The following is a 9,883-nucleotide window of genomic DNA, read 5'->3' as shown; positions in this document are numbered from 1 at the left end:
TTGTTCTCCCCCAGGACCAGGGTCTAACGAGGAAGCTGCCGGCCAGCTTGGAGGGGCCCAGTCCATGATTGGGGTACTCTCTCTTTGCCCATCAAGCACCCCAAACATGTCCACCAAGAGCTGGAGGTCAGGCAGCACCCACAGCCGGTCAGCCTGCCACCACCTTGCAGCAGCTGCTCATCACAGCCCTACACAGCCTGGCCCACCTCTCTCTCCCAAACACTGCACATGGACCCCAGGGGTCGCCGCCCAGAGAAATACATGTGTGTGATGTGATGGTGGGTCAGAGGGTCTGGAAAGCCTTCAGGCTGCTCACGTGAGGGACGTGAGCTCGTGGTCTAATCTCTCACCCCTTCGTGGGCTGGTTGAGGCGGCAGGAGGTGAGGAATGTGGAGGTAAAGACTCGATCAGATTCTGTCTCTGCTGCGGGCACCTCATCTGCGTTCAGCTCAGTGTCGTTTGTAAGAACTGAGCTGGAGGATCCTTGGGGTTTTGCTGGCTTCTTTATTTTAAAGTATCTTCTACTCGGGCTGAGCCATCGTAGAGTGGGTGGGGGCTTGCCTTGCACTCGGCCAACTCAAGCACCCAGATGGTACCCCGAACCCTCCAGGAGGGAACCTGAGTGCAGAGCCAGGTGTAGGCTCTGAGTTTAGCTGGGTGTGACCCCCAAACAAACAAACAAAAAGTTATCAACACCCCCTCTCCCATTGGAGCTCACCTCTCCACTCCCCTCTCCTGGGGCAACCTTAGTTCTATTATCAAGATCCACTGGTTTGTCTTTTTTTTTTTAATCTGTTCCTCAGTTTTATATTCTCATATTGCTCATGAAGGTGAACTCATCCTCAGCACTTCTTTCACACATGCAATCCCTTCAGGCTCCCTCCACTTTGCTGCAGGTGCCCAATTTCCGTCTTGTGGAACAACAGCTGGTGCCATTTGCCCTCGCCCTGACAATGACGGCCTTTCCTCGCATCCATATCTTTTTTGTTTGGTTGGTTTTGGTTTTTGGTTTGGGGGACATACCCCGCGATGCTCAGGCCTGAATCCTGGCCCTGCACTCAGGAATCTCTCCTGCTGGTGTTCAGGGGACCATATGAAATGCCAGGGATCAGATCCAGGTCAGTAGCGTGCAAGGCAAATGCCCTACCCATTATTGCTTCAGACCCTGCATCCATATCTTAACTAGGATGACTAACACTGCAATAAACTTGGGGTGCTGAGGTTTTTGTGCCATTTCCTTTTCTTCACAGAGATCATCAGAAATGAGGTAGCTAGATTATAGAGGAGTTATTTCTTTAACTCCCTTTTAAATATATAGGGGTACATATATATGTTTATATATATATATGTATATTTGTTTTGGAGACACACCTGGTGATGCTCAGGGATTACTCCTGACTCTGCACTCAGGAATTACTCCTGGCAGTGCTCGGGAGGTCTTGGGTAACCTTACTTCTACTGGGATGCAGGAGTTCAGATCTGGGTGGTGACATACAAGGCAAGTGCCCTGGGTGTCACCCCCTTTTAGCTGTGATGCTTGCTGAGGTTTGCACATCAGACTTTGGTGCTCACATAAACAGCTGCAGTGCTTCCTGAGCTCTGCACTTCTTTTGCTGTGGTACTGGCACACCTGCTTCCTAAAGTTTGCTCTCTCAGTTGAGGTGCACAACTTGTGGATGTGGTGCTCCTTGAGGGTTCCTGCAGTGCTCAGCAGATACTGGACCTCCTGGCCACGGTGCTCGGGCTTCCTTTCAGTTGCCATGCATACTGGGGTTGAGTCCCTGACTGTGGTGTGGCTGGAAATCACCTGCAGTGCTGGAGATCCCCCTAGAGAGCCAGACCGCCAGGCTCCAAGAGCCTAGGACGTGCTTGTGCAAGCGAGATGCTGGGGATTTGAACTCAAGACCACACACTTCCAAGACACTCACTCTAAACCTGTAAGCCAGTTCTCCAGGCCCTATTTGTAGCTCCATAGAACTTCCTCAAATTGTTTCACCAATTTATATGCCCACCACGAGTTAAGGAGTTCTGTTTTCTCCACATCTTCTCCAGTGCTTGTTATTGCTGATTTTCATGTCAGCCATTCTCACAAGTGTGCTGTATCAGCATATTGTGGTAATACTTTGCATTTCTTTTATGGTCAGTGATGATAAGCATTTTTTTCACATGCTTATCAGAATCTGTGTGTTACCTTTTGCCTTTTGGGGGGGCAGGGCACATCAGTCAATGTTCAGGGCTTACTCCTGGCTCTATACTCAGGGATCACTCCTGGTAGTACTTGGGGGACCATACAGAGTGCAGGAGATCAAGCCCAGGTTGGCTGTGTGCAAGGTAAGGACTCTACTTGCTGTACCATTTCTCTGGCCCTCTTTTGCCCATTTTAAAATTGTTTCTGTGGTTGTTACTGTTTCTGTTATTCTATAACAGAATTTATTTAAATTTATATAAATTTTTTCTTGGTGTGTGTGGGAATGGTCCACAGAGCTGGTGATGCTCAGGGTTTACTCCTGGCTCTGCACTCAGGAATGATTCCTGGTGGGTTGAAGACCATATGGGGTACTGAGGATTGTACCCAACTTGGCTGCATGCAAGACAAGAGCCCTATTAGCTGTCCTATCTCTCCAGCCCATGTATGAGTTGTTTTATGTATCTTGGTATATGAATCATTTATCAGGAATATATTATACCAGCATCTTCTCCCATTCAGTGATCTGTCTTTTTACTCTCTTCATATTTTTTTGTCTGAACAAAAGTTTTTCAATTTAATAAAAAAAAATCAAAATCAATGGGCTGACATTTACTCCATGCCTAACATGTGCGAGGTCTTGGGATTGCTCCCTGGGACCACACACACACGGGCACAATTTAACAATAAGGCCTTAGCTGTCTTTACTCTCATTTGAAGAGCCCCAGAACAGCTCTAAAACTAATGTCGTAAAACGTTTCACCTACCTTATTTTCTGTGATTTCAGATCTCATGGTAATGTCTTTAATTTATTTTGAATTTTTCTTTTTTAAAAAATTTACTTTTATTAAAACACTGTAACTTACGAAGTTGTTGTCTCAGGCATTCAGTGTTCCACCACCACCTGTCTAACCTTCCCTCCACCAATGTCCCCAGTTTCCCTCACAACTCCAGCCTGCTTTCTTATGCACATAACAAATTTATTTCATATTACTTGCTCAAAACAAATGGCAAAGAAATGGCAAATAGAATGATCATAAAATAAATCGGTAAAAGCCAATTTGTGATTGATATATGATTTTAACCCATGTAGCACTGTAGCACTGTCCTCCCATTGTTCATTGATTTGCTTGAGTAGTCACCAGTAATGTCTCCATTGTGAGACTTTTTGTTACTGTTTTTGGCATATCGAATATGCCACAGGGAGCTTGCCAGGCTCTGCTGTGAGGGTGGAATACTCTTGGTAGCTTGCTGGGCTCTCTGAGAGGGACAGAGGAATCGAACCCAGCTCGGCCCTATGCAGGCAAATGCCCTACCTGCTGTGCTATTGCTCCAGTCCTTAACCCATGTAAATAAAGAAAATTAAAACCATTTAGTACTATATAATAAAATGCATATTCTCATATACATAAGTAAGTTTTCAACTTTGGAGTCTAAACTATACTGAATTAAATTTTATTTTGTACTTGGATCTCATTGTGGTAATAATCATGCCTTACCTGTCACTAATAAAACTTTAAAAATATTCAGTGCTAAAATATTTTGGAGTTTACATACAATAGGTAAGATTTACATGCATAATATTTTTTAAATTTTTCTTTCCCTTTTTGGTTGGGGGGGCTCCCTAGATGGGTCCCAGATGGGTCCTTTATCCTGGGGATACTCAGCCTAACTGTAGGCCTGAGGTTATGTGCTGGGCTGGAGATGCTGAGGGGACCATACAATTCTGGGGGCTGAACTCAGGGCTTTGCACATGCTGGGAGACTGTTTGATTCTCTGCATTCAATCTTTAGACTCTGACTTTTTGATCAGCCAATTTATGGGTGCTCGTCGTTTTAACTGATTCATAATGGAATCTTTATGGTTTTCTTATTATAGGTTATTGCAGTGGCAGCAAATCATGACAGTTTTACTTCTTTTCTGACCGAGATCTCCTTATTTCTTGTTGTCTGATTACTCTGACTCAGATCTCAACATTTAGTTAAATAGAAATGGCGACAATGGACCGCCTTGCTTGGTTCGCATTTGACTTGACTGATCTGTTGTCGTTGTTCTTGTAGGTGTTCTACTGTTGAGAGCTGGCCCTTCTATTTTTGACTTTAAAGAAAAAGCCATCGCTCTGCATATACCATAAACTGCGAGTTTATAGCACCTGGCCTTTGTTATGTGGAGATACTCATTCCACTGAGAGTTTGAAATCATAAGTGGGTGCTGAATCTCGTCAAGTGTTTTCCATACATCTACGGACATTGCTCTCGGATCCTGGACCACTCAACCTCCCTGAGCACCTTCCTGTTTGTCCTCAATGCCTCACCCAATTTTCCTCCTCTCCCAGGTACCCTTAAGGGGCGTGGCCTCTGCAGAAGTGGGCGTGGCTTCTACAGAAGTGGGCGTGTCCTATTTGGGGGGCCAGCGGCGTTCTATTACCCATACCCACCAATCTGGTGTCACATCTCAGTCTCCATACCACCATAAAAACATGAAGAGACAGCGCAAATCTCCACCATGAGGAGAGGACGATGAAAAGAGTCCAGAAGCCTCAAGAGGTGTTACTCACAAATGTGAGCTTTCCAATAAAGAATTCAGAGATGAAGCAATGAAAATGTTCAATGAACTCAAAGAAATGGTGGGACAGATATCCAATAAATTAAAGGAGGACATGAAAGAAAGGGCTCTCCGAGAGGGGCGGAGGAATCGAACTCGGGTCGGCCATGTTGGCCGCTTGTAAGGCAAACACCCTACCCGCTGTGCTATCGCTCCAGCCCAATAGCACAGCGGTAGGGCATTCGCCTTACAAGCGGCCAACATGGCCGACCCGAGTTCAATTCCTCCGCCCCTCTCGGAGAGCCCGGCAAGCTACCGAGAGTATTCGATATGCCAGACACAGTAACAACAAAGTCTCCAATGGAGACGTTACTGGGCCCACTCGAGCAAAGAATTCAGTAGATGAAATAAAAAACTCAGTGTGTGCCCTCAACAGTAGAATGGCTACAGCCGAAGACAGAATCAGTGAGCTTGAAGATGAGCTGCAGGAAGCCTACAGCCAACAACAAACAATGGCGAGATACTTCAAAATAGCTCTAGAGCGAATCAGAGTCCTAGAGGATAATTTCAAGAGGAACATTAGAATCATTGGAGTACAAGAAGGTCAGGGAAGCAATCCCAAAGAAAAAGTCACAGTTACAGAAGTCATTGCTGAAAAGTTCCCAGAGCTGGAGAATGCAGGCATCCAGACTTAAGGAGCCTGAAGGGTGCCAGCTAAAAGAGACCCTAACAAAAACTCTTCAAGACATATCATAATTAGAATGATGTATGCCACAAATAGAGACACAATACTGCAAGCAGCAAGGTCAAAGAAGGAAACCACATATAAAGAAGCACCCCTTAGATTCACAGCAGACCTATCAGAGGGAACCCTCCAAGCCTGAAGGCAGTGGTGGGATATAATGAAAAAACTCACCGAAATGAACACTTCACCAAGTATCCGGCTAAACTCTCACTCAAACTCGAAGGAATGGTACACTATTTTGTGGATAAACAACAGCTCAGGAACTTCATAGACTTAAAACCAAACCTAAAAGAAGAGCTAAAGGGCCAACTGTAAGACAAGACAAACCCCTAAATGCACATCTACGGACATTTTCTTCTTTCCTTATATTGATATAGTATGTCACACTGATCACTTTGCATATGCCTAAAAAAACCCTGCTTGGTCCTGATGTATGATCATTTGACTGAATTGCTGAATTCAGCTTGTCAGTATTTTGCTAGAGATTCAGGGATTTGCTAAAATAAAAGTCAAATAAACAGGAGTAAGAATTTTTCTTCCCAGGGGCCAGAGCGATAGCATAGCAGATAGGGCGTTTACCTTGCACGCAGCTGACTTGAGTTCAATCCTTGGCATCCCATATGGCTCTCCAAGGAACACCAGGAGTAAGTCCTGAGTGCAGAGCCAGGAGGAACCCCTGAGCATCACTGGGTGTGTCCCAAAAAAAGCAAAACAAAACAAAACATTTTTTTTCTTCCCAAGTCCATCAGACTATCAGACTGTCTAAATTTGTCAGAAAAAGCATTTCTTTTGTCTATAGCATTCTCTTTCTGGGACATCCTTGTTGGTTTGAGTGTCAGGTTTATGTTGGTTGAGGATTCTTTGTTGAGGATCAGGAAAGTACATCAGGGGTGCCAGGGGCCACTTCCCATGGTACTAGAGGGCTGTGCGGGCCTGTGGGCTTAGGACTCAGCCCCCTGATTCGAGGGTGTCTGATCCCAGCCAGACTGGGGGCCTTCAGGGTGGGGTATGAGATCCTATGGAGAGCCTTGAGCATGCAAGACATGTGCCCCAGCCCTTGGGCATTTCTTTTGTTGAGCTGTTCTTTCTTCTTTTCAGTTTGTCCCTTCCAGAACTGAGTGTTAGACCCACAATTATTTAGTTTGTCCCTGACAGAATTAGAAATTTGTTCCTTAAAAAAGTTTGTCTCTTATAGGATCATTTGGTTTTCCCCCTTATAGAACTGAGTTTTAGATCAATAATGAATTTTCCTCAGGGAAAATAACATGAATATCTTTATTTTATTTCATTTGGGGGTGGAATGGGACATACCAGCTGTGCTCAGGGATCACTCTCGGTGCTTGGGATCAAACCACAGCTGGCTACGTACAAGGCAAGCACCTCACCCACTGTACTATATCTCTGGTCCCTAATCAGCATCTACTTAAAATTTACAAATTGAGGGTGGAATGATATTACAGTGGGTGGGGTGCTTGCCTTGTGTGTGCCTGACCTGGGTTCGATCCCTGGCATCCCATGTGGTCCACCAAGCACCACTGGGAGTAATTCCTGAGTGTTGAGCCAGGAATAACCCCTGAGCACTGCTTGGTGTGAGCCCCCCCAAAAAAGCAAAAGATAAAAAAGTTAAAAGTTAAAACAATTTAAAGCTGGATCAAGCAATAGTACAGCAGGTAGGGCACTTGCCTTGCATGAGGCCAACCCAGGTTTGATACTCAACATCGCATACAGTCCCTTGAGCCCCACCAGGAGTGAGTACAGAGCCTGGAGTAAGCCCTGAGCATTTCTAGCTGTGATCCCCACCTCCTACCATAAAAGTACAAACTTCCTTAATTTTTTTCCTCATTTTCCCCTCATTTTGGACTCCCTCAGAATCCACTTTCTGCCATGTGGCACCGTTCTCTTTGCCACTGTCAATTCCCTTTTATAGATAATTTTCAGGAAAGTGTCCTATTCCTCTCATCCAGCTACATTATTTCTTGTCTCTGTAAACTTGACTTCTGCTTTTCAACAGCACATTTTGCACTGGCCAGGCTGCTCACAGCTCGAAGAAATGATGCCATCTCGTCACATCATCTTCCACTGGGCCTGTCACTCCTGCTCCTGTGATAGTTTTTGATGATATGTTTAGCTAACAGAGTCTATGGTTTCTCCATAGACTCTTGAACTCTCAGTCTCTAATTCACTTCCCTGCTGATAGGGCCTAGAGGCTCAAGAGTTTGAGCCTCAAATGCGGGAGCCCCGAGTTTGATCCCTGGAACCACATAACACTACCCCAGCCAGCACTGCTGGGTTTGTTAACCGCAAACCAGCCACCTCTCAGGTGCCAAGATCTTCTTCTACCGCTTGTGTCTGTGCCAAGTCTGATGTTTCAAACCGCCTCTGTTTCTTAGTTCATTTGATCTTGGGTTCCTTCCCATCATGCTCAGTTGCCCGGAACTTTGAGGGAGCAGGGTGGAGCCCATATAACAGATATTCCCTCCCTGTTCGAATCCTGATCAGGAGAACTTGTGAGGAGTCAGGGGAATGTGTGGACTTTAAATGCGCAGCACTTAAGAGTCTAATCATAAAACAATTAGCCAGGTCAGCACTATAAAAGCCCTCCTATCTGGGAAACAATCTACTCTTGCAGATCCAGGAATTCCGCTGGAAACCTCCCATACCACCTTCCATCCACTTCGTTCATCCTTTACTATGTCCCACGTGAGGTGGCTTTTTATGGAGCTAGACCCGAGGTCTAGCGCGGGTTTTTTTTTTTCTTTTTGGGTCACACCTGGCAATGCACAGGGGTTACTCCTGGCTCTGCACTCAGGAATTACCACTGGTGGAGCTCAGGGGACCATATGGGATACTGTGAATCGAACCCGGGTCGGCCGTGTGCAAGGCAAACACCCTACCCTCGGTGCTATTGCTTCAGCCCCTAGTTCAGGTTTCACCTATGCTTTTTTTTTTTTTTTCTAAAATGCGATCAGCCTGTCTTGCTCCCTAATCCCCCACCTGCCTCCACCTCTTTCACACATGATGAAGAGGCATATCCGCCGGCCAGGGCCAGGAGGGTTCTGAGACATCACATGTTCAGTGGGGAGCTGGTGTTTTTTGATAATCCAATCGCTCCCTCTTAGGGAAGCTGATCCTTCTGTGAGATGGTGGGGGAGGCAGTGGGCTCTTAGCCCACTTCTCCTGGGAGGCCCAGCCCAGAGGATGGCCAGTCCCAGGAACTGTGTCCTGACAGTGATGCTCAAGCTGAGACAGCCTGATTTCATCCTTCTCACAGCCTGTGTGAGCCCCTGTGGACATTTCCAGGAGGGCCCCTTCATTCCACCCAGCAGCCATAATGCCACTTGTTGTTTCTGTTGCTGCCAACTTACCCTGATGGGACATGAACCCTTTGTCTGTTCTCAAGCATATTTTTGTTTTCCCTTCCTTTCCCCCTCAATTATTTTTTTAAAGCACCAGAGATTGGAACCTGGACTTCACACATGCAAGGAAGCGCTGTTCCCCTAGCCCTCAAATAGTTTTTGTTTTGGGGTCATTTCCAGTGGTTCTTGGGGATCACGCCTGGCAGTGCTTGGACTTCCTGCATGCAAAGTGTTCCAGCCCACTGGGTTCACTTTCTGTCCTCTCAATATATTTGTTTGTTTTGGGCCACACTTGGAGGAGCTCAGGGCTTACTCCTGGCTCTGCACTCAGGGATCACTCTGAGCGGGGCTCACAGGACCTGATAGGGTGCGAGAGATGGAACCCCACTTGGCTATGTACAAGGCAAGCTCCTTACCACCACCCCCACATACTATCTGTCTGGGCAATTAAGTAATTATTTCTTACCAAGGAAAGACAAGCAACCCTGCAACTCAGTGTTCCAGAAAACCCAACAAAAGGCATGGACCTGCCATGTGTACCCCTCCCCACGGCTCCCACCCCAATGCCAGCAGCCCTGATGGCTCACACCTACCCAGTGGAAACAGCACAGCGCTACCCGGCCTGATCATTCTGCACCCTCTCCAAGCACCCGCAGGTCCCGCAGGGCTTGGGATGAGTGACAAACGGAAAATCCACATTTTAGCTCAGCACATTCCCGAGACGCTTGACCCTTGGGGTGTGATCTGTGTTCCTGCTCTGCCTGACCTTTGCCACCTTCTGCACTGACAACCCCTCCCTGCTCTGACAGGCCGCCTGGGCCAGGCTGCTGACCACCGGTCTTCTCCCTCTGCCGAAAGTACCCCAATGGCCATTGCACACCAGGCACCAAATACTGGGCCCTTAAATCTCCCCCATGCTGCAGGGTGAGGTGTGGAGAAGGCAAACAGAATGTACCCAGTGCTCACCAAGGGGAGTGTGACCTGGCACAGACACTTAAAAAGTGGGTTTGGTGATTTCTCCTTCTGTTGAAGCAGTTATAAAATAGTTATAAA

This window comes from Sorex fumeus, unplaced genomic scaffold (genome assembly GCF_029834395.1).
Source record: "Sorex fumeus unplaced genomic scaffold, SorFum_2.1 ptg000122l, whole genome shotgun sequence".
NCBI lineage: Eukaryota > Metazoa > Chordata > Mammalia > Eulipotyphla > Soricidae > Sorex > Sorex fumeus.
This window is presented reverse-complemented; position numbering follows the sequence as displayed.